Here is a 23,666-nt window from a genome sequence, read left to right as displayed (position 1 = left end):
AGGGAGGCAAAGACAACCGAACTGCCGCCGAACCCACTCGTTCTAATATCATAAAGGGTGCAAAAAAACTTGGGGAAAGCTTGGAAGGAACCAGATGTTTGGGAAGGAAACGAGAGGCCAACCATACCTTGTCTCCCTGGTTCAAAACTGGAGCATCTTGGGGGTGTTGATCGGCGTATCTTTTGGCCCGATCTTCGGCTGTTTGTAGTGCCACACATGCAGTTCGGTGTCCCTCTAGGATGTCTGCAATTAGACAGTCCACTCCGGTTATTCGTGATGAGGTGGAGGAGACGGACTGTATAAAGGAAGGATGGTATCCATACGAGCAATGGAAGGGACATGTCTTCAACGCTGCATGCTTGGCATTGTTGTAAGCAAATTCGGCAAATGGCATAAGATCCACCCAGTTATCTTGAGCGGTCGAAACAAAGCAGCGTAGGTAGCCTTCTAAGGTCTGAGCGGTTCCTGGAAATTTTGGGTAACAGAGTGAAGTGGGCCAATTTGGTGAAATAGTCAATGGTAACCATTATAGTGGTGTTATGAGAAGAAAGAGGGAGATCCACAATAAAATCTGTAGATATGATCTGCCAAGGTTTTTCTGGTATCGGCATTCAGGCTAGTAGACCAATGGGGGGAGTAAGTAATGTTTTTGATTTAATACATATACTGCAAGCTTTCACATAATCAGTAACGTCCGACTGCAGAGTAGGCCACCAGAAGTGATGCTTGATCAAATCGAGAGTAGTTTGAATGCCACGATGATCAGCTGCCCGGGTGTCATGGCACATCCGAAGAACCTCCAATTGTAAGGGTTGTGTAGGTACCAATACCTGGCCTTCATGAAAATACAAGCCGATAAAACAAACCCAAGGTAGGTGATCTGTGTTTGATGAAACTCACACTTTTCTGCCTTACAATATAGTTGATTAACCTGGAGACGATCCAATACTATGTTAACATGACGGATATGATCGCTTTGATTAGCAGAGTAAACCAGTATATCATCCAAGTAGATGATTACAAAATGAAGGAGGATGTCAGAAAATAGATGGTCCATGAACCTTTGGAATACCGCCGGTGCATTTACCAGTCCGAATGGCATCACCTGGTACTGGAAATGGCCAAAGGGGGTACGGAAAGCTGTTTTCTACTCATCACCTGGTGCAATTCGGATCAAATGGTACGCCCCTCGAAGATCCATTTTAGTGTAAAGTGCTGCTCCCTGAACCGCTTCCAGAATATCTTTGATCAAGGGCATCGGGTATTTGTCCAGGACAGTGATCTTATTTAGTCCCCGATAGTCTATACAAGGATGCAATTCTTCTGTGTCTTTTTTAGGAATAAAAAAGAGAGAGGATCTGGCTGGAGATTTGGATTCAGTGATCAACCCGTTCTGCAGGTTACAATGGAGACACTCTTTGAGAGCCGCCTTCTCTTTGAGTGACAGCACATACATGCGTCCAAATGGAAGAGGTTGGTCGGGAAGCAGTGTGAGGTGACAATCATCCCGGCGATGAGGTGGTAAAGTAGGAAAAGGGGTTTAGAGAAGACCTTATAGTACTGCCGGTGACATGGTGGCACAGACTTTAACTGGTTTATAGATGAGGTTTCGGGAAGGTTAAAATCCTCAGACGGAACCTGAATACCAACTGCTTCTTGTGCTACACAATGAGCTAAACAATACTCTGAACCCAAAAAAAGAGTTCCTGCCGTCCAATTTATAAACGAGTTATGGGTGCGGAGCCAAGGGAGTCCCAAAATTACAGGGAAGTGAGCAGCTTTTATCAGGTCAAAAACCAGGCTCTCTTTATGCGAAGCGATCAAGCAAGTCATAGGTCTGGTTTGTTCTGAAATAGGCCTGGAAATTAACGGACTGCCGTCTACTCCTTGAATAGGTGTGGAGAAGGATTTAAGAGTCCTAGCAATCCCATGTGTGACTGCCCACTGATCATCTAAAAAATTCCCCGCTGCTCCACAGTCAAGTAATGCAGGGATACCTTGAATTAATCGATCTGGTAGGCTGAAGGTCACAGAGAGGACTATCATGGACTGATTGAGGAGGGGCTGGTCAATAGATAGTCCTAAATGATGTGGGGAACCCAGACAAGGTTTCTCTACTGTGGTTCCCTCTACGGCAGGGATTTGGCATATCCCGGCATCGGGACTCGTGTTCTGCGCGGGGGTACTAATGTACAAACCCGTAGTATGTGAGAGGAGGATCCACAATACATGCAAAGCCCCAAGGTCTTCCTCTGTTCTCTTTCAGCGGGCGTTAACGGAACCTTGACAGATCCTATCTGCATGAGTTCACCAACAACAGGGGACTCGGGTACACTGGGGAGCGGATCAGAATGAGAACGATTTCCCCTTGGTTTCTTTTTCTCATGGGCCCTTTCTTGAAGCATGTACTCGATTTGCATAGTGAGGGTTATCATTTCTGCCAGATTGGCCGGTCGAGGAACCTTGGAAACCTCATCCTTTAGTTCCTCCGACAGACCCTGGCGGAACAAAGTTAGTAATCCGTCATCTGGCCTTCCTATCTCTGAGGATAATTGTTTAAATTGGGTAATGTAAGAAATAAGATCCTTACTTCCCTGGCAACTAAACATAGACCTCAAACTGTTGACAAATGCTGGGTAGGAATATAATAAAACGTTACCTGACGTAACTAAGGGGGTAGCCCATGTTAAAGCGGGACCTGACAAGTGTGATACTAAGAATCCCACCTTATCTTTATCCGTTGGGAAAAAGTGTGATTTAAACGTGAATTGCACAGTGCAACTATCCAAAAACTCCTTGAGTTTGTGTGGGTCCCCATCAAACCTGCCCCTGCTTAAGGTAATAGGGGGAGTCTCAGAAAATGTTCGGGCAACCTGTTGCTTTAATTGAGCGTTATCCTGTTTGATCGCCTGCATCTCTAGGGACATGGACTGCATGGCGGCCATTAATTGTTGCATTTGCCGCTCCATCTTGCAACTGCCCGATCCTGTCAGTATCTCTTTTGGGCATCGCTTACTTTTATAGTTGATAGGATTACAACACGGTATGGTTTATCTTAATTCCCAACAAAAGAACAATTTGGAATAGGCACTAACCTGATCGAGCCTTAGCTTGACTGAAGCATCAACTGCAGAAAGAAAGAATCACCCGGAAGTCCCTGCCTCCCCTAACACTGGGAAGTAGACACCAGCGAAGGGAAACACGAGCCCCAGGGAAACCCTCTGGGGAAAAAAACCCTGGGCGTCTGGGATCGGTCTTCTTGGATTGGCGACTCAAGAGGTCTTGAACTGGCCTTCTTGGAAGGGTGACTCTTCTCAAAGCGGAGAATGAGGGAGGAGTCCTACAGGATGAAAGAATGACAGGTAAGAGGGAGAAGGAGAGAGTGTGAGAATGACAATCTAGAAGAGTGAGAGCGCTTACTAATAACTGAGGTGACTGGAAGTAAACCCTTTGCCTTGAGCAATCCGGGTGGCTGGGAGCGTTGTAATCCGAAGGGGGGAGAAATCACCGCCAAGGTAAGAATAATTAGTGATAGCCCAAAGCAAGAAAGGAACAGAAGAATCAATGAAGGATCGGGATTTACTGCCGCAAAGCGGACTCTTTCTCTGACTCGGATTGGGTGTTTGAACCGAAACCCCGGCTCGAATGAGCAGGAGAAGTCAAGGGAATCGCAGAGGGAGCAGAATCAGGAAGCTCGAAACGGGACACAATTCTATAGGAGAAAGAATGGGAGTTAGGAGGGTGAGATAGGTAGCTTGCAAAGGTTTAGAACACAAGGATAGAATCTTCTGCAAACTTACGAAGCATCACATTCAACAGAAGCGACGCCTCAAAGCGGTGTTCTGTATTCCTTAAGAGACGTGAGGTGATCAGTCACGTGCTTCTGCCGGCAACGTGGAACAACCAGTCTGTTGAAACTGTTCACTTTTGCCCTATCCGAATTACCTAGTAACACATCTCCACACAGAGACCAAAGACGCCGGATTTGCCATCGCAGGAAAGGTGTAACATGCAGGTTCTGAAGTCTTCATAATTGCTTCTGCTCTTTCAGGTGTCACTTTTCTCCCTTCTTGTGAGATTTACTGTCCTATGTACAAGACCTCTTCCTGACAATATGGTAGCTTTTCCTTGTCTGCCTTGTATCCTTTCTCTGCTAGTATGGTCATGAGTCGAACTGAGTCTTCTCTGCATCTTTCTTCTGTCTCAATGCACACTAGAATGTCATCCACATACTGAATTATTGCACTTTCGAGCTGAACATTACTCAAATCCATCTGAAAAGCCCTGTTAAAGATTGAGGGGATTTACAGTACCTTTGGGGCAAACAAGTATGTTTCAGACGGATATTTCTATACGAAATACAGTCAACTCTTGTGAGTCCTCATGGAGGGGAATTGAGAAGAAAGCATTTTTTAAATCTATAACTATAAAATATTTGGCCTTTGATGGTATACTACATAATATTGTAGCGGGATTTGGAACTAAAGGAAACTCTGCTTCGACAATATTGTTTAGAGGGTGGAGATCCTGAATAAATCTTCATGACCCCCCCCAGTTGATTTCTTCACTGGGTACACAGCCGTGTTACATGCGGACTCAGATGGCACCAATATTCCTTGTTTCATTAAAGCGGAAATGGTCTCGAATATACCTTTATCCACTTTTGTGGACATGGGATATTGCTTTGCTCGTGGCAAAATTGATCCTGGTTTAAGCTTGATTTTAACTGCTCATACTCATTTCTATAGGCCCACGTCATATGGACAAGTAGGCCATAAAATATTTGGTACTTTCTCTAATTCTTACTGGAAAAATACGGTTTCTTTTGTACCATCGCCATTCTCTGCAGTATTTCCATTAGTAGTAATTGTTAAGATGTAAATCAGCTATTTTAAAAGACCACGGCATGTAATAAAAGTAGTCAGGTGGCTGATTTAACCTTCCTAAATTCCTTTTTAATACTGTTTGTGAGTATATATTGTATTTAATTTTGTCTTTTGTCATTATGTTTCTTTTTCTTTTGTATATAATGTATCTAAAGTTTATAATTAGCTAAGTATACAATAAATTAAAAAAAGAAGACAATTCCATATTCTCCACTTGAATCCAATAAGTGAGACTTATGAAAAATACTAATTCATCATCTGATTAATCATCCCACAAAAGCTCTTTGTCTGTGAAATCTGTCAATCACTATCCTTCACTGAGGGCTATCCCTTCTTATCAGGTTTTGCCAATCCGGAGCCGGAGAACTCTCGATGTGTAGCCGTAGAATTCTCCCTGCCAATATCTCCCTTTGTATTCCAAAAGGTAAACTACAAAGGTAGCAATTAGCCAAAAGACAGGATCGCTGCAGCAGCCAATGAGCAGGAGCCAAAAGGTGGTTCCTTGGAAACTCGGAGGACGACAGATGAAGACCCCCCGAATGGAACTCAGGAGACAGGATTCGGGTGTAACTTCACAAGAGTAAGAACAAGGTACAATAAACACAGGGACCAGATCTAACTAGGAAAGAACATGACAGTACACCAAAGGACATCAAATGAATGGGTTTGGACACTTACCAACAGCTTTCCGATGTGTAGTTAGTGAGGATCTCTGCACTACCCAGCCTACCCTATACCCGACGGCACAAGGACGCCTAAACGGTACAGCAGGCAGTCTCTAGTCCGTACCTGTCCCGCCGGAACGAGGACGCCTCACGAGCTAAAGTGCCAAGTGGAAGTCTCTAGTCCGGGCGCAAGTTACTGGGCAATTCCGGCTCTCTCCAGGTACTAGGTCAGAAAGCTTGACAAGTTGCTGGATGTTCCGGTTGCAGTGTAGAAATGAAATCCGGGTCAGTGATGTGCGGGCACAGAGGTAGCCAATTCGAGAGGCGGGGCAAGTCCAGATGGCGTCCCGAGTCGGCAAGGTGCGAGCAGCGAAGTACAAATTCAGCAGGCAGTTGCAGGTAAGGTGGCGTTCTGAGTCGGTAATGTGTAAGCAGCGAAGTAACCAATTCAGGAGGCAGTTGCAGCTAAGGTAACATTCCGCATCGGCAATGTGTGAGCAGCAAAGTTTCAAATCAGCAGGCAGTGGCAGGTAAGGTAGCGTTCCGAGTCAGCAAGTTGCAGAAGGGTTCAATGGAGGATCGAGGATACAGGGCGGTTCAGGAATGGACGAGGACAAGGTAGGGCAGAACAGGGTAACGAAGCAAAACTAGCTAGCGCTAAGATTGAAACAATCAGAAGCGGCGAGTGTGGTCACCCGGAAGTGTTTTAACGGGTGGCCGTATGAGCGCGTGACTCCTCTCCCATAAAGCGCGATAGCGTTGTTTGTGGAGCGGCAGCCATAATCGCCATGGTACAGTGGTCGCTGAAGTTTTGCGGTGATATTGGCGTTGTGGAAGCTTTATGTCCTTACGTGTAGGATACTCGGAAGAAGGCAACGTTTGAATGGGAGCCTTCCTCGGGGTATTCCTGACACTGCTCTCCATCCTCCCCCCTCATCACCTGTTCCATGAACAACCACCCTTTACTCTCTAACCACTGCTGCTTCTAGCTCTAAAGGGATACCCTGTCCTTCTTCATCATCCATAGGTATCTCTGGTCTAAACAAAAACTTTTCAGATATTCTCAATTGTTGGGTAAGAATTTGTAGAGTCCAACTGGTGTGGGACTTTACAATACTTATCTCTTGGTATTAGATAACCCACCTTTTAATATAGGCCTGTACTACACAAGTTGGTAGAGTGACTGAGCAGCCAGGCTTATCTTAAAAGGGAGCTGTAGATCATTACCATGAAATCAGTAAATACAGGTAGCCAAGTAAACCCATACAGACTTTGTATCTATATATACACAAGGCTAATTAGACAACCTTTAAAAAGCAGCAACTAGTAGTAAGTTAGGATTCAGTTCAACAAGAGCAATAACATAGGCGAGTAAACTTTCCTTATGCTAAACATATTACAGCGCACTGAGTGATGTCATTTGAGGTCAGTATTAGCACTTATTTGTGATCACCATTACAATATTGAGTTTCAAGGAGAGAAAAGTTAAAGTCAGATCAGAACATACTTGGTAAGTGATAAAACAGTTAGATTCTCCCAAAGGGATGTAGGCAGTCTTTTATCCCAGCAACAATAGTGTTCAACAATTAAAACCTCTAAGGGAACAAGCACTGCCAAAGCCAATAGGTTCAGAAGGGAGCTTTTAGGGAGCCAGGACAGCCAAAGCCAATGGGCCAGTTCAAAGATCTGATGCTCTCTGCTTAGAACATGTTTTAAAATAGTCAGTAGTTCAGTAGGAAATCACAGAAGCTCAAGAGGAGCCACCTTGAAGAAGCACAAGCTGGGAGGCCAGTGCAGGTGAGTTGAGGTCAATTCAAAAGGTTTTAAAATAGAACTCCCCAATCTAGGAAGCACCACAAATGGCAAAAGGTAGATGTATCTTGGTTGAAGTCCAGGTGTCTTCACACATCCTTATCTAGCAATAGTATATGCCAATGTTTACTAAGAAGTCTTTTGATTTTGTGATGGTTTTCACAATATTTGGTAATGAATTGCACTGTTGAGGTTTGGTTTTCCCTTTCCTTTCTAATTTTAGGTATCAAAGTGTTACTTCTGCTCATAGTCAAGGCTTTGTTCAGCCCTTTCTGGATGTCTCTTCTAGAGTAACCTCTCTGGTGAAATCGCCTATTAGGTAACTTGCACTTTGGTTCAAAACACCCATCGGTGCAACAGTTCCGACAAGCACGTATAAATTCCCCAGATGGAATATTGCTGATGACTTTCTTATGGTGACAACTGGTGGCGTGCAAAGTGGAATTCACCTCTGTTGGCTTCCTATATGTACGAGTCAGAAGTTGTTGGTCTGATATATATAAATCAATCAATCAATCAATCAATCAATATATATCTCCAAGTCCAAGAAACTGATTTTGTCCAGATTTGAATTACATGTGAACTTAATACCCATATCATTGTTGTTAATTTCTTTTGTGAATTGTTCTAGTCCCTCACTTGTTCCCTTCCATACTACGAAGATATCATCCATGTATCTCATCCAAAGAGATACATTATCCACATAAAATGTATTAGTGTATATAACATTTTCCTCCAACATGGCCATGAAAAGATTAGCTAAAGCAGGGGCATATTTAGTGCCCATAGCAACCCCTTGTTTTTGCTGATAGAAACTGTTATTGAAAATAAACTTGTTGTGTTCTAATGTGAGGTGCAACATTTCAATTAACATTTGACAGTGATAAAAGTGTGATGCTGAGCTCTCCCTGTAGGCATATTCATTAGTGGGAATAGCTAATTCATGACGTATGGACGTGTATAGGGCCTGTACATCAAAAGTCACAAGTAATTGTCCTGGTTGCCACTTAAATCTTGTCAGAATGTTCAATAAGCTTGTTGTATCTTTCGGATATGATTTGGTAGCAACAAAATGTGGTGCAAGTAACTCGTCAATATATTCAGAGAATGGCTCTGTGGCCCAGCCAATGCCGCTGAGGATAGGTCTTGCTTCAGGTATCCTGCTAAAGGGCTTGTGTAGCTTGGGAAGAAAATACATTGTTGGTAATGTCAGCTTCTCTTCATTCATAAATGCCTTCTCCGCATCTGTAATCAGACCTTGTCTGTGCCACTTAGTTATGTACTCTTGTAGTTCTAATACCACCTCCTTCACTGTATTCAAGGTTAGGGTAACATAGTGTCCCGGAGTCTCAAGATGTCTACGTGCCATTTCTATGTAATCTTCACAGATTTGGATCACTATGTTCCCTCCCTTGTCAGCTTCTTTAATAATATTGTGTTCATCATCTTTTAGTGCTTTCAGTGCACGCCTCTCCTGTTTCATCAAATTACCTTGATTCGGTAATACTAGTCAGTCTCTTATGAAGCTCTTACGTAGATCATGAACGTCTTTGATTACTGCTTTGAAAAATGTGTCTATCAAGCTTTCTTGACCAAATTGTGGAGTGAATTTGGACTTGCTTTTCAATTCTCGCATTTCATAATTGATTGGATTAATTTCCAGTTCATTTAGAAGGTTTTGCATCTCATAATTCTCATCTTCATTGATAGATCTTATCAAAAGGAATTCTCTATATTAGAAATGGTTAGGAGACTGGATACTGTCACTGTGGGTTTGTCTCTTCTGGTTACAACTTATATTGCAAAAAACTTTTTTAATTTTAATTTTGCAAGTAAACTTGAATACGTCAATTTGGATTTCTATTAGGTCTAGTCTTGATGTTGGTGCAAATGAAAGACCTTTGTTCAAGACATGCTGAAGAACGGAATGTTTTGAACAAAGGTCTTTCATTTGCACCAACATCAACACTAGACCCAGAGAGCACCTTCTTCTCAGCGCCAAAGAACAACAAACAGCTCTAGTTGGAGGTTACTTGATCCCTCGGTCCTGGACTCTGTGCAAAGGACTGTGGGTGATGATTTCCTGCTTCTGTAGAGTCCTCTGGATGCTCACAAAGTTTTGGCCGGATTCACACTTCCGAAGACAATGCACTCGATGATGGCCTGGGGTCCCCAGGCATTGGGATTCTGCAGCCTTGGAAAGTCACAGCAAGTCGGGGGTTATGCCACAATGAAGCTTGTCTCAAGTCTCATTGGTCCCACCAGCCCAAGAGCGGAAGTCGTTCCCTGCAGGTCTCCCCAGTCATAATGAAAATGGGGTCAGCACAGCTGCACTGCTTCACCTGGCACTTTGCAGTCCAGGAGGGTGCTGCTGGTGTCTCTTCATGTCTTCTTTGGCGGATTTTGTCCTGCAGTGGTTGACTCTGCCTCTAGTCCCAAAACCCTCGCCTTTTAAGCAAGTACCCATTCATTCACAGCCCTAGGGCTGTCAATCACCCAGCTGGTTGGCTGTCCTCTCGGAACTGGGTTCAATCAGGCAACCTAGAGACAAAGGATAGGAAAGTTTCAGGACTCTCCCTCACTTCCTGCCTTTCCAGACACACTGGAGCCTGGGCGGGCTTCAGAGCTGAAGCCCGCTAAAGGCAAAATGCACAAAGGACTCAAACCTGATTCAAACAAGAGAGTAAAATCCCAGGAAGAACTGACTGACAAGAAATGGCAATAAAAGAAGACAGCAGCCATTTTGGGAAAATGGACACCCTTGGGTGCTGCACTGCACCTGAGAAATCAGCCTGCAGATACATGGCACAAAGGTAGTAAAAAAGAAACCACTGCCACCAGCCATTCAAGTTATTTAGTGTAACAAAATGTTACATTGGAAGTCGTATAAGAAACACTTGTGTACAGGCTCGTTATAAATGCCATATATCATATCTTTGTCACCCCCCAACACTCTGTATAGGTGGTGTGTGCTGGACCCACAAAAGAAAAGGTAAGTGAGACAAAAGTAATCTTACTATTCTTGGGATCAGTAGTTCACCCAAGAAAATGTATTTAAACAGTAAGAGAAGTTTAAAGGACTTTTCAGTGGCACTGCACAGAAGGTGCTGTGTGTCACTATGCAAAAAGTAGATGCCTATGTAGTTTACCAGACTCCATTAAACAGTAAGAAACCAAACATCCTTCCTTGTCAGAAAAACACATGAGGGAGTGGGGGAAAAAGTCCCACTCACTCAGGAATTAACATTAAAAAGCCCTGAGTTCAGCAAAAGAGCTGAGGGTCTCTAAGGTTAAAGGGAATTGGCACATAAATGAAAATTCTTCCTAACATCAATATATTAGCTACCAACTTGGGTAACCATGATAATAAAACAGTCACTCCATACAAAAATACTTCTTGATCTAAAGGGACTCCTCATCATGCCTTTTGGCCTGTAAAGGCTAATATATACTATTTCACATTCATATAATGTATCCCCGGAGTGGAGCACACTATTCCTTCGTCAGTTAAAGATATCGTCATGTTAAGTTTTGTCATCAAGTCACAACCTAATATATTAACTGGTGCCTGCCGAGCATATAATAATGGCATTGACATGTTGTGTTCTCCTATAGAGATTGGTAATTCGTCTGTAAAAGGAACTAAGCTCATCGCCCCAGAGAATCTGTGCGCATTCATGACAATGCCTAACATTGTGTATTGTACCTCACAGACACAGGAATGCGTTGCTCCAGTCTCTACAAGGAACACAAATGTCTTGCCACCTATGGTTAGCTTGACCTGGTTGTATGTGATCTTACCGACCACAATTACAGAGTGGTAAATTTAATTGCGGACAAAACGCCAAAAAAACCTATTTATTTTCTTTTTAAATTATTTGGTGGGGGTCCCCTCCTCCCAAGCCCCCCATTTTATAACCTTTTAACGCCACCCCAACCACATCCTGACCCATTTTAACCCCTTAGCCCACTTCCCTTTATTTATTTAATTTAATTAATGTTTGCACTGTTTTTCAGTGTTATTGTCTGCTCTGAAATTTACAGCTCTGTTTTGTTTACAATAAAATGACTGAATACCCCTTGACCCTTGGTTCCTATTGGGGTTTCGGTGTCACTAATAGTACTGAACACTTCGAGTCGCTCTATGGGCTGTCCTATTGTGGATATCAATCCATCCCTGTACCTGTGTAATCATGCGGCTTTCAACAGGTCATACGGTAATGCATTAACTTTGCAAACACATATAGAAAGGTAACTTAAATGGAGGAAGATACGTGGCTAGTACAACATGAGCTTAGTTAAAGGTTCTAAAGACGGTTTCTTGGCCTAGCAAGTCTTTTAAGTCCAAAAAGGCAACCCTAGCTAGAGGCAGTTTGGGGAGGGCTTGAAGTCTTGCCAAAAAGCGAATTATGAAGAGTTCCTGCAGATTTCTTCCAGTGTCTAAAGTCATTGAAACAGCAAGTTAGAAACTAACTAAGGAGACCTAAAAACAGACTTGGGAAGGGGACACAAGCAGCGGCTTGGGTCAGAGGTAAGAGGGAGTTTCCCTGGACAACTCTACGTGCACTCCAACGCTCTGGAGGGACTATGTGGAATCAGGTAAGCAATACATTTTTCCCCACAGTAACTTTGGTTTAAAGAAAGTGTCTGTGTTTGCTTCTCTGCGATGTGGCAGCTCTGGACCTGACCTCCGGATTCCTTGGTCTGATGACGATAGGCAGGACAATGGATGATGTCTATCAGCAGCAGTTTTCGAGGGAGGACCTGTAGCATGACTTTCAGCAACTCCTGGGTTCACTCTGCAGTTCTGGTGCCTTTTCAGCAGCACCAACAAATGACACATATCTTCTGGTCAATCTTTTTTGCTTCCTGCAGTCCCACACTCTGGTGAGGGGTTCTGAGCAAGTTGGATAGAATCTCTAGAGTGTCCTTACGGGTTCAGCAAAGATTTGGATGGCTTCGGCCTTTCCATGATGATGCACTCGAAATAGGCAGCAGGTCTCCTGGTATTTGGATTCTGCAGCTCTGGAAGCTCCTAGAACCTCGGAGATGGCTCATTTTATTTATTTATTTATTTATTTATATTTATATAGCGCGCAAGCAGCCCAAGGGCATTGAGGCGCTGTTACTTGCATGAGCTTAGTTACAGGGGTACAGACGTGGTAGCAGTAAATGTAAATCAAAAGCAGTAAATCAAAGTTCGTCTTAGGACTCGTCATTCCCACCAGTCAAAGGGAAGGAGTCATCCTCGTCGAAGCTCTTCTATCGCATAGAAAACGGGGTCACGACAGCAGTGGTCGCTTCACAGTCTTGAAAAGTGTGTGCAGGCATCTCTGGTCATCTTCTTCGGTTACTGCTGTTTCCTGTGGTCAACTTCCTTTACACTCCAGAAGCCTCACCTTTTATACAGTTCCAGCACACACTCCTCTGCAATCTCTCTCAGCATTTTACAGAAAGGGACGTTTGGCTGTCCAATCAGGACAACCAGACCCCCTGTGGGAGCTGGACCTATTCAGGCACTTTGGCAGACAAAGGACAAGGAGGTGGATAACTCCTCCTCTACTTCCTGACTGCCTAGACACTCTGGAGACTAGGCAGGGATACCTACTACTTCCCACTAAAGGCAAAACACACACGCAGACCTCCCCCTCCCAGAATGGCAGAAGAAGGGCTAACAAAGACCAACCATGCTAGTAATGGCGATAAAAGAAGGGAGTCCCCAAGTTGGCACTTGGGTGCCTCTATTGTGCACTACTGAGTCTATAGATATAGCCTGCAGTATAAAAAATACACAATAGTTGGTAGAACATGTCCACTGCCACCCACCATAACTAGGTGATTGTCTCTGACTAAAAAGTCACGGGAGCAAAGAGAAGGGGGATACTAAGTATCCCTTTGGCACTCCACTGAAGATGGTGTGTGCCAATCTCTCAGACTATGGAGTTTTGGGAGAGATACTAAGTATCTCTCTATCCTTAAGAACTGTAGTTACTTGAGGAGATAGAAACATAATCTTAAAGGAGGGCCCTAAGGGTCCCCAGCAACACTGCCTTTAAGAGCTATGGAGCAGACAGGCTCCATAGTATAGGTAGAATACAAAGAATAGAGTGCCAAAAGACAGAGCCCACAAGAATGAATGAGTAGAAAAAGGCTCCACTCATTCAGGATTGAAAGAAAAAGGTCCATTAGTCCAGCAAATGTGCTGGGGGTCTGTAGTATGTTACTTGTATTGGTGCACAAATGCAAGTATAAGAATGTAGCCTAGTAGTCTGGAATCTACACTAGACCAAGATTCCATAAGTGTCAGTTAGGGGACACAGGATGGGAGAGAGACTAGAGAAGATGTATATAACTTGTACTCCTACCCACTTCCTATAACTTATCCTGTAACAAAATAAAGTAACTTCCTTTTATAAATACCTGCCTCCTGTCTGGTCCCTGCATACTTAAAGAACCCAAATACTTCAGGGTCTCACTGGGAGAGGGGATGCAGCACAAAAATGATACATCTCCCTAACACTTGATTCTGCGTGTGATCTTGGGCATAATTTGTATTTGTATTTTATTGATATTTATATAGCGCTTTTTACCAAAGCTCTTCACAAAGAAAACATCAACAGTACATTAAAATTGGTATAATCAATTGTGTTCACAATTAGCCAATAGGAATCAGACAATAGACTGTAGTAGGTAACATTTTAGGGAGGAGCGAAACAGAGAGTAAGAGGTGATGGATCGGAGGGATAATGGAAGAAGGTTCCAGTGGAGAGGGGCCAATAGCTGAAAAGATCGAAAACAGGGGGCACATGGAATAGTAAGTAAGAAGAGTCCAGAAGAGCAGAGAGGACGAGACGGAGAGTAAAATGAAAGAAGAGAGGCAAGATAATCAGGGCCAAAGCCATATAAAGATTTGAATACTAGACAAAGGAAAAAGAATTTCAAATGAGAGTGAAAGAAAAGCCATTCAAGGGAGTCAAGAGAAAAGTCACAATAGGATAATAAGCAAAGCGAGTGGATAGAGGAATGATGAATTGATTTGAGTGGCGCTAGACAAGAGTGAGGGAGGCCAAAGAGTAGAACAGAGCAGTAGAAAAGTCGGGAGAATATTAGAGAAGAGACCAAGAGCTTAGTGGCATGAAACATGAGAAAGGGACTAATTTTATGAATATTAAAGAGGTGATACCGACATACGCGCGAGAGGTAAGTGAGATGTTATGACTAAAGGAGTAGAGGGTGAAAAGAGAATGAGGGGATGAGGAGAAGGAGGAGGACGAGTAGTAGCAGGAAAGAAAAGAACTTCTGTTTGCCGGTATTTAAGGTGAGAAAATGGGAAGTCATCCATAACTCGATGGCAGTAAGACAGGAAGAGAGAGTGGCATGGATGTCAGGTGTGGAAGAGGAAAAAGAAAGAAAAAACTGGGTGTCATCTGCATAGAAGTGATGCAACACTCCAAAAGAAGAGATAACAGGGGCAAGCAAAGAGGCATATAAAGAAAAAAGAAAAGGACCAAGAACAGACCCTTGAGGAACTCCATGATCAAGAGGAAAAGGAAGAGAAGTGTTGCCACCCCAGGATACGGAAATGTGTGGTTAGATAAATAGGAAGAGAACCAGGAAAGGACAGAACAGCGAAAACCAAGTGAAGAAAGTGAGTCAAGAAGCAAGGAATGGTCCACCGTGTCGAAATCCGTGAGGTCCAGAGGAATTAGTACCGAAGTAGCGAGCAGTAAGAAGAGAATTAAGCACTGAAGTTTCTGTGGAGTGACATGGACAACACCCAGATTGTGTAGGGGGATGAAGAGATAGATCTGAAACAAAAGATGAGATTTGTGAGTAGACAATACATTCCAAGAGCTTAGATAGAAAAGGTAAAAGAGAAATAGGGCAGACATTGGTGCCAAGAGAAGGATTAGCCGTGGGTTTCTTAAGAATAGGTATAATAATCGCATGTTTCAAGGCTGAGGGAAAAGTTGAGTTGATAAGACAAATATTGAAGAAAGAGGTGAGAAAAGAAACCAGAAGTGGGTAGACTTTGGGAATGAGTAACGAGGGAAGAGGATCAGTATGGGCAGCAGTAGGGTGAGTTCTAGCGAGAAGAAGAGCTACGTCAGAGTCAGATACAACAGTGAATTTAGAAACAGTAGTAGAGGGAGGTGGAAAGGATAGAGAAGAGGGGTTAAATAAAGAAGATGGCAAAATATCCTGATGCAGACTATGTACTTTAGAAGTGAAAAGGTTTGCAAGATCTAAAGCAGTTAGAGATGATATAATGGGGGGATCAGGTGTAGGAGGAGAAAGTAAATGAGTCAAAGTTTGAAAAATGGGGCGAGGATGAGAAGATTATTAAGAAGATCAGAAAAGTAGGTGCACTTAGCAGATTTAAGGCAGGTATCATAGAGAGTGTGATATGAAAAGTATGTGGACTGATTAGTTGGAGAGTGATCTTTGCGCCAGCGCCACTCAATACTCCTGTAGTTCTGTACTATCTTGTGGCACATAGCCCATCCCCCCTCTTGGAGCTTGCCAATTGTGCTGCATACCTTTTCTACTTCTGCATGTTCTGGCTATGTGTCCTATCCTTCCACAATTCCAACATTGTTGCGGCTGTCCGCCATTAAATCCTCCTCCCTGAGGGTTCTAAAATCCACCTCGTCCTCCTCTAGGTCCATTCCCTCTCCTTCTTGGCCAAAAATGGTACCCACTGTAATCCATATGATATACTTCATTACGTTGATGCACTGGTCGCATCTCTTGTGTAGCCACACCATTACTACTTGTCAATACCACTCCGTCTATAGCTAGTTTTGACAATTCTTTCTGAACTAACTTTGCTTCCTTCCAGGTTTCTACAGTCAGCTTTCTTGTTCTTCTCCAGTAACAATCGGCAATGGTGCACGATAGTTGTATTTCTGGCCATGGCTTTGCCTCCGTCCCTACCTGTTTCTTCATCTGCCTTTGCACTGTCTCGGGCAGTCCCTGCCATGAAATGTGGTAAAATAATGACACTGTTTTGTCCCACCGTTCTGTCATCTCAAGACGCCATCACTCTTGAACATCTTGAATAAAGGCAATAGGATCTTCATCCTTGCCCATTTTCCTAGTTATAATCGCACCCATATCTGATGTATCGGGATATTGTACTCTGAGCGCCCGCCATTCATCTGCTGTAGAATTATTAAATGGCGCTCTATCATGTGTAGTGTTTTTTGCAGTAATATCGGCTTACCCAATGTCATCAGTCCTCTCCCCTAGAATGGCTACCAGCAGGCCTTTTATGTCACCTATGACTAACGTCATTCCTGATGTCATTCTCTCAAACTCATTAATCCATTTTACAGCACCTGAAGTCAAACTAGGTCATTTAAATTTCCAATTATCCTTATCCATGTATGACCATGCTATATTGTAGTCATCCTCCTTCTTTCTCTAATAATTGAAATTGTGAAAACCATGTATCCTGCACTGTTCGAACATGCTACTTGTTGTGGCCGCTCAGTGTATGTGTCGGATCTGTTTTTTTTTCTTTTGGGTCATCTGGGTCTGACCATTTTACCCCTCTTTCTACACTTGAATCTTTCGAAAAACCACCTGCACCCTCTCTTTGAGCTTTTTCATTCTCTTCGCTTTCTTCGTCTAACACCATTATGCCCCAGCTTGTATGGCTTTCGTCTCTTTCCACAACATCAAGATCTAGTCTACTTAAAGAAAGCAGTCTATACTCATCTCATCTGTTATGCCATCCTCTGACCTACCTCCTGCTTCCCTCGATAAAGATCCTTCGACATTCTCTTTGATTTTAGACCCATCTTTATCCCTCATTTGCCTATATAAATCCCCAATCCTCTTCCCTATATCTACTGCTTCATGCTTGCAGCCCATGTTTGTATTATCGGTATCCCTTGTAGGTCCCTGCGGGGCTGTTGTGACCCTCTTCCTCAGATCGTTCTTATGCTTCGATCAGCACTATGCTTCTATTAAATAAATAATCTATAGTCCCCTACTTCTGTTAACCTCTTCTTCCCTTCTCCTCATCTCTCTCAATTCTTCTTCCTCTTGCCCTCTTTGCAACCTACGTACTTTCAATCTTTGTATTTCCATCTCCTCTCACTTCTCTTCTAATCTCTCCTACTCTTTCCTTGCCTCATACTGTCTTCATTCTACCTTTCACTTCCTCTTTTTCCTTCTCTTCTTTGTATGCTCCCGTGTTCTCTTTTCCCGCTCTTCTCTTTCTTCTTTCTCAAGCCCCATCAGTGCCCTTATCATCTAGCTTGAGTAGCAGCTGTTCTCTGATCCATTTATTTTGCACTATCGTTACTCTCTTAGCCTTGTCTTTTACTTCCCTGTCTCCTTGCTTCCTCCTCTATCTCCATCGGTCTGTCCTGCCTGTCCTTTCTCTCATCAAGTATTTGCATTCTTTACTTTTGCTCTCTTCCACATTATCCTCACTATTATAGGCGGTGGGCTTGTATGTCAGATTAATATACCCCACCATTGCTTTTTATTCCTTTAAAGGAATAAATCTCTTCTCCTCAGTATCTGCACTCTTGTTTCTGCCTCAAGGGAAGAATCGTTGAGAGTTTTTTCTTCAAAGATTCCAGAAGGCCGTCAGGCCTACACCGCACACCGGACCATGTCAGAGGAGAAGAGGACAGGGGGTTCACTCTTCAAGCTCTGCACCAGCTGCAGTTTGAGAAATGTTTTTGTGGAAGACAAGCATTCCCAGTGCCTATACTGTCTTCACCCGGACCACAAGGAGGAGGCTTGTGAGATATGCCTTGGGTTCTCCAAGCGCACCATCAAGGATCGGCACTGTAGGCTGGCAGTGTGGCTCAGCGCCAAGACCTCTGCCCCGTGTGGAGCACACGGGCAGGCCTCACCCAGGGCCGGCCAGTCTGAGCGGGCTTCTAAGTCCTTTGAGGGCGCTCCATCCGTGGGTTCCAAGAAAAGGCCAAGCACTGCAAGTCTGTTTCCATCAGGGTCACATCGCAAGCGGGTCCCGCGACGAGCAGGGCCCGTTCATCTTCTCCATCTCCAGCCACTGATCCAGTTCTTCGTCGTAGAGAACGTCAGCTACCCCAGGGAAGCTGCGGGAGAAGCCGGAGAAGACCAGGCTGCAGGGTAATGCATTCGACCTGCCCATGAAGGCTCAGGTGATCCAGACACAGTCGTCCTCAACTATTGAGTTGGTGGCTACCGCCCTTTCAAAGGCAAAAGGGGCTGACCCGGGCATAGGTGCCCTGACAATAGCCGGAGTGACTCTTCCCCCAGGTGGGAGGCCTCGACTGAACTGGTGGAGAAGACACTAGAGTAGAGAATGCCATCCCTGAGTCTGAAACCGACCCCTCAGGACACAAAAAATGGGGTAAGGGGTGGAAGTGCTCCAGGCTACGGATATTTGTTCCGATGAGGAGGACATGGTATCTGTCCACACGGTACCGGAGGACATCAGAGACGATGACGATGGCAGTAATGCCAAGGAGAAGGCGATGAAGACGATGGTAATGCCAACGAGGATGACGGCACCCTACGCCCCCTCATCAGCCGCCCCATGTGCCTCCCCCCCCAAGGGATACGGGGGCTAAAGGGAAGACCATTCTGGCAATGCCCCTCCTGCACGACGTCTGGGGTGAGGGCCTGGCGCTGCTAAAAAACCCCACCTAAAAGATCCGGAATCTGCAGGCAAGTGCTTGCGGTTGCAGTCATCACCGGACTCTGTGGTCTCGGCGGCTGTACCGTGGAAGTCTTCGAACCCACCATCCTCAACTTCCGTTCCCCCAGACGGCGAGGGGAAGAAGTTGGATGCCATAGGCAGAAAGGTCATTTACTTGGTGGCTACGATAGTCAAGGGGGCAAATGCTTTAGCGATCCTGGCCAGATATGACCAGTAGCTATGGTACAAGATGGCTCCACTCTTGGAATTCCTCCCCGAGGACAATCAGGTTGAGGCACTGGAGATCCTGCAGGATGGCAAAGTGGCTTTGGACCACGCCATCTCCATGGCCCTGGACATTGCGGACACAGGGTTCCACCAGATGTGAAACGGGGTCTGCCTCTGTCGCTGTGGCTGGTTGAAAGCCACCAACTTTCGGTAAGAAGTTCAAACGAGGGTCCTGGAGTCCTGGACATGCCGTTTCGACTGGGACAATCTTTTCAGAAAGACCGTCGATGAGTCCCTGCAAGCTATCAAATCCGACACGGAGATGGCCCGTGCTCTGGGCACCTTGCAACAACATTGTCCGTCCGTTCAGGCCTCAGGAGGGAAATCAGGCAGGTCGTCAATGGGTTTCGGTGGAGGATCGTCCTCGTACCACCAACCCTCCTGTTCCACGACCCAGGAGGCCTACAGGGGTCATTCGAAAGTCTTCGAAAGTGGCCACCGTCATTGACGCTTCCAAGGCGACATGCAGGCACGCAAGCAGGATTGAACCGGCCAGGACGTTGGGCCCCAACCTATGCACCCCGGTGGGAGGCTGGCGGGCTTCATCAGCGTGTGGGAAAACATCTCCACCGCCATTGGGTGCTGGACATTCTCGCCCACAGACACACCTTAGAATTCCAGCAGAAGTGTCAGTGGATACCCCCGGTGGCCCGGCAGGAGCAGCACATCCCTCAGCTTCGGCAGGAAGTGTGGGCCATGTTGAGAAAAAGGGCGATAGAGCTGGTCCCAAGGTGGCTCCGGGGCTCCGGAGTCTACTCCAGATACTTCTTAGTAAGAAAGAAGACCGGGGGCTGGAGGCCTATTCTCGACATATGACAACTCAACAGGTACATCAAGTCCCAAAAACACACGTTGTAGCACGTCTTCGGCCAGCTGGAGGAGGGGGACTTCCTGTCATCGCTGGATCTGGAGGACACTTACTTCCACGGCCCCATTCACGAGAAACAATGAAACATCTTATGCTTCCCTATACAGGGAAAGCACCACCAGTTCAAGGCCCTTCCCTTCGGACTGAAGTCGGTGCCCAGTGTATTTACGAAGTGCCTGGCACCAGTGGCAGCCCATCTGCATCTACAAGGGATACATGTGTACCCGTACCTCGACGACTAGTTCATCCGTGCCAATGCAGAGGAGATCTCCGTCGATCATACCGACAGGAACGTCCGGCTGATGACGGGTCTGGGGTTCTCTGTGAACTATCCAAAGTCCGGCTTGATACCATCGCAGACCGCGCTGTTCCTGGGGTACAGGCTCAACACAGTCTCCTGCCTGGCGGCCTTCTCGGAAGAAATGAAAGTCCATCCTGGGTAAGGTGCAACGGCTATTGACACAGAATATTGCCACAATACGGACCATCAAGTCGCTGCTCGGCATGATGTCATCATGCATATACCTGATCCGGCTCTGCAGGTTGCAGATGCAACCCCTTCAGTATTTCGTGGACTCTCGGTGGATCCAGGTGTCCAGAAGCTTTGTGAGAGACCCCTCGCACTCGGTTACCAACACGGGCGTAACACAACCGCTCACCCCTTGATGCCCCGCGCATTTCTCCGTTTCCTGCATTTACTGCCCGACCGTGAGTATCCACTCGCTTGTTTTTCTAGCTGCTCTTTTCAAGCGTGCTTCTTCTGTGTCTTTTTTGACAGTCACGCTTATGACTTATTACGATCTTAACACGCGTGTCTCCCATATGTCCCCAGCCATCTTGCTGCTACGAGTGACACACGAGATTGCAAGTTCTCAGACGACCCCAACCACGACGGCACGTCTACCCTGCGATTATTGCAGCGCATGAGTAACCTTGGACCCCAGCACATTATGGGTTCCATGACTTCTATTCCAAGGTAGTGATTTTTAGGCAATTCTGTTGCCCTGTCCTTTCACTTTCCGCATCACGAGCACCTGTATGGCTGCCAGCCATGTGTCTAATGGGTGTTTCTCTATTGTTCTTTTTGAGTACTACCTCCCTTCTAAGGACTCCGTTTTGGGTTTCTACTTATCTTGATGTATCTCACTTCCACTGGCATTCTTGCTGCATCTCGAAATCCACACCATTTCACTACATTAATTTGTACTAAGTGGTGGGTTCCCCTTTTTCCCCCCCTTTTCTTCTACAGAGTGATTTCATCTTAATATCACACTGGACACTGGGTATCTACTTGAGGACCCCACCCTTGCAGTCCCAGCTTGTTGAGGCACCCGCTACCGACAAATCCCAAAGGCTGAAAATCTCTGCACTACCCTGTGTCACATACAGGGTAAGTATAGTGCAGCAGTTTTCACCTTGATGTCTAAACATTTCAGCAGTATCATGTTCCCACAATGTTTTATGTAAATGGGATATCCAGTTTACAAATTTGGGCCAATAGCAAATTTATTTGCAGTTACTGGAATGTGTTTTATCACAAACCTGCCTTCCCTTTTAAATTCTTTTTCATTCATCATCTTTTCTTTTTGTTTTGTGGACTCTTTTGTAGATCCAATTTGCCCTGTGGAAAGCTCTTCAATCGATGCCAAGATTCATGGCTTTAAACCGAAACGTGCCGCTAGCACAGCTCATGAGTTCTAATAGTAATTAACTGATGGTCTGTGTTTATAACAATTATCTACAGTTTAAAAAACTGGCACGTAGGCAGCTTCACCCGGCAGCTTCACCCAGCATGATCAGACTCTGATCATGAATATACACAAAGGATAGGTACCTTTGCTTACAAGAAAGTTTGATTCAACATTTCAAACATTTAAATCTAATTGTGTACTTTGCTTGTTCCAATGTGAAATTATTCGTTTTTTTTCTCTTCACTTTATTATGTTTATCTTTTGAATCATCTTATTTTGTAATTGTTAACCATTTAAGTGATCGATTTTTGTCCTTCATGTTTAAATTTCTCTGAACACTGTATGGGTAAATCTTTTTGGCATTGCTCAGAAGTATCACTATATATCATCTCTTTATTTTAGAACAATGAATAACATTTTTAACCAATTTATCTTCTCTGTTTATACTAATAAATAATATGTATGACTGAATATATTTTCCGTGTTTGCCCTACTTGTTCTCCTTGGCATTTTCCCATTTTCTTTCTGACCTCTTATGAAGCAGAACATTCACTGGTTGGGAAAACTGAACCTGAATCTAGACCATAACTGTTTGGTCAACTAATAGTGAGAGTTAAAACCCTGTGTTTACTTTGTGCTTTGCCCCGAACTCCCACTGAACACGCAGGGGGCACCCCCTTTTTTTGTAAAATATGTCCAGAAGCTTTGCAGCAAGATTGTTCTCGATGAGGAGTTCCGTCGAGCGATAATGTGGTGGGGCGTGCGCTACAACTTAGCTGGGGCATGGATTTCCAGAGCCCCCCATGCCAGGAGACGGTCACGACGGACACTTCCCTGGAGGGCTTGGGAGCCCACACCGGACATCTCCATGCCAGAGGCCTGTGGTTACCAGAGGAGAAGGATCTCCATATCAATGTCCTGGAACTACGAGCTGTGTTCTGGGCCCTCAAGTCATTCCTTCCATCCCTCAACGGCAAGGTGGTGAGGGTCTTCCCAGACAATACCACGATGATATTCTACATCAGGAAGCAAGGGGGCACCAGATCACTAGCGCTCTCCAGAGAGGCGCAGGACTTGTGGCACTGGGCCATCGCCCAAAACATGGTCCTCATTCCTTTTCACCTGGCGGGAGTCAAGAACACCACCACTGGCTCTCTAAGCAAGGAACTTCGCTCCTGCCATGAGTGGCTATTTCAGTAGGATCAAGTGGACAGTCTCTTCCTCAGGTGGGGCAGACCCCAGGTCAACCTGTTTCTGACAGCGATTAACTCCAAATGCCAGAGGTTCACCAGCAGGTTCCACTAACTGAACAGCATGGGGGACACGTTCTCCTTCCCGTGGGAAGGCCTGTTCCTGTACGCATTCCCTCTGTTACCTCTCTTACTGCGAGTCATCAATCGACTCAAAAAATGTTGGTGCAGGATGATACTCATCGCCTCGGTGTGGCTGAGGGAGGCCTTCTCAGCCTGTCCATGTTGCCTCCGTTCAAGCTTCCAGCGGTGGTGGATCTGCTGACCAGGGAAGGAGGCGCAATCCTACATCACGACCCAGGATCACTGAACCTGAAGGCTTGCTCCTGCAGCCTTATAGTTCGGTGGGTATGAGCTACCGGCAGACTGCAGGGAAGTCCTTGCCAAGGCTAGATCGTCGTCGACTCTTAAGTGCTACAGGCACAAGTGGAAGCGGTTTGCGATGTGGTGCCAGACACAGAAGATCAAGCCGCTGAGGGTCATGGGTCCGCAGATCCTTCGGTACTTGTTGTCCTTGGCCAACACAGGGCTGGCTCATGCCTCCATCAAAGTACAT

Source organism: Ambystoma mexicanum, chromosome 1q (assembly GCF_040938575.1).
Source record: "Ambystoma mexicanum isolate Mex_15411 chromosome 1q, UKY_AmexF1_1, whole genome shotgun sequence".
Classification (NCBI taxonomy): domain Eukaryota; kingdom Metazoa; phylum Chordata; class Amphibia; order Caudata; family Ambystomatidae; genus Ambystoma; species Ambystoma mexicanum.
The sequence above is the reverse complement of the archived record's forward strand: the minus strand, read 5'-3'. Positions refer to the sequence as shown.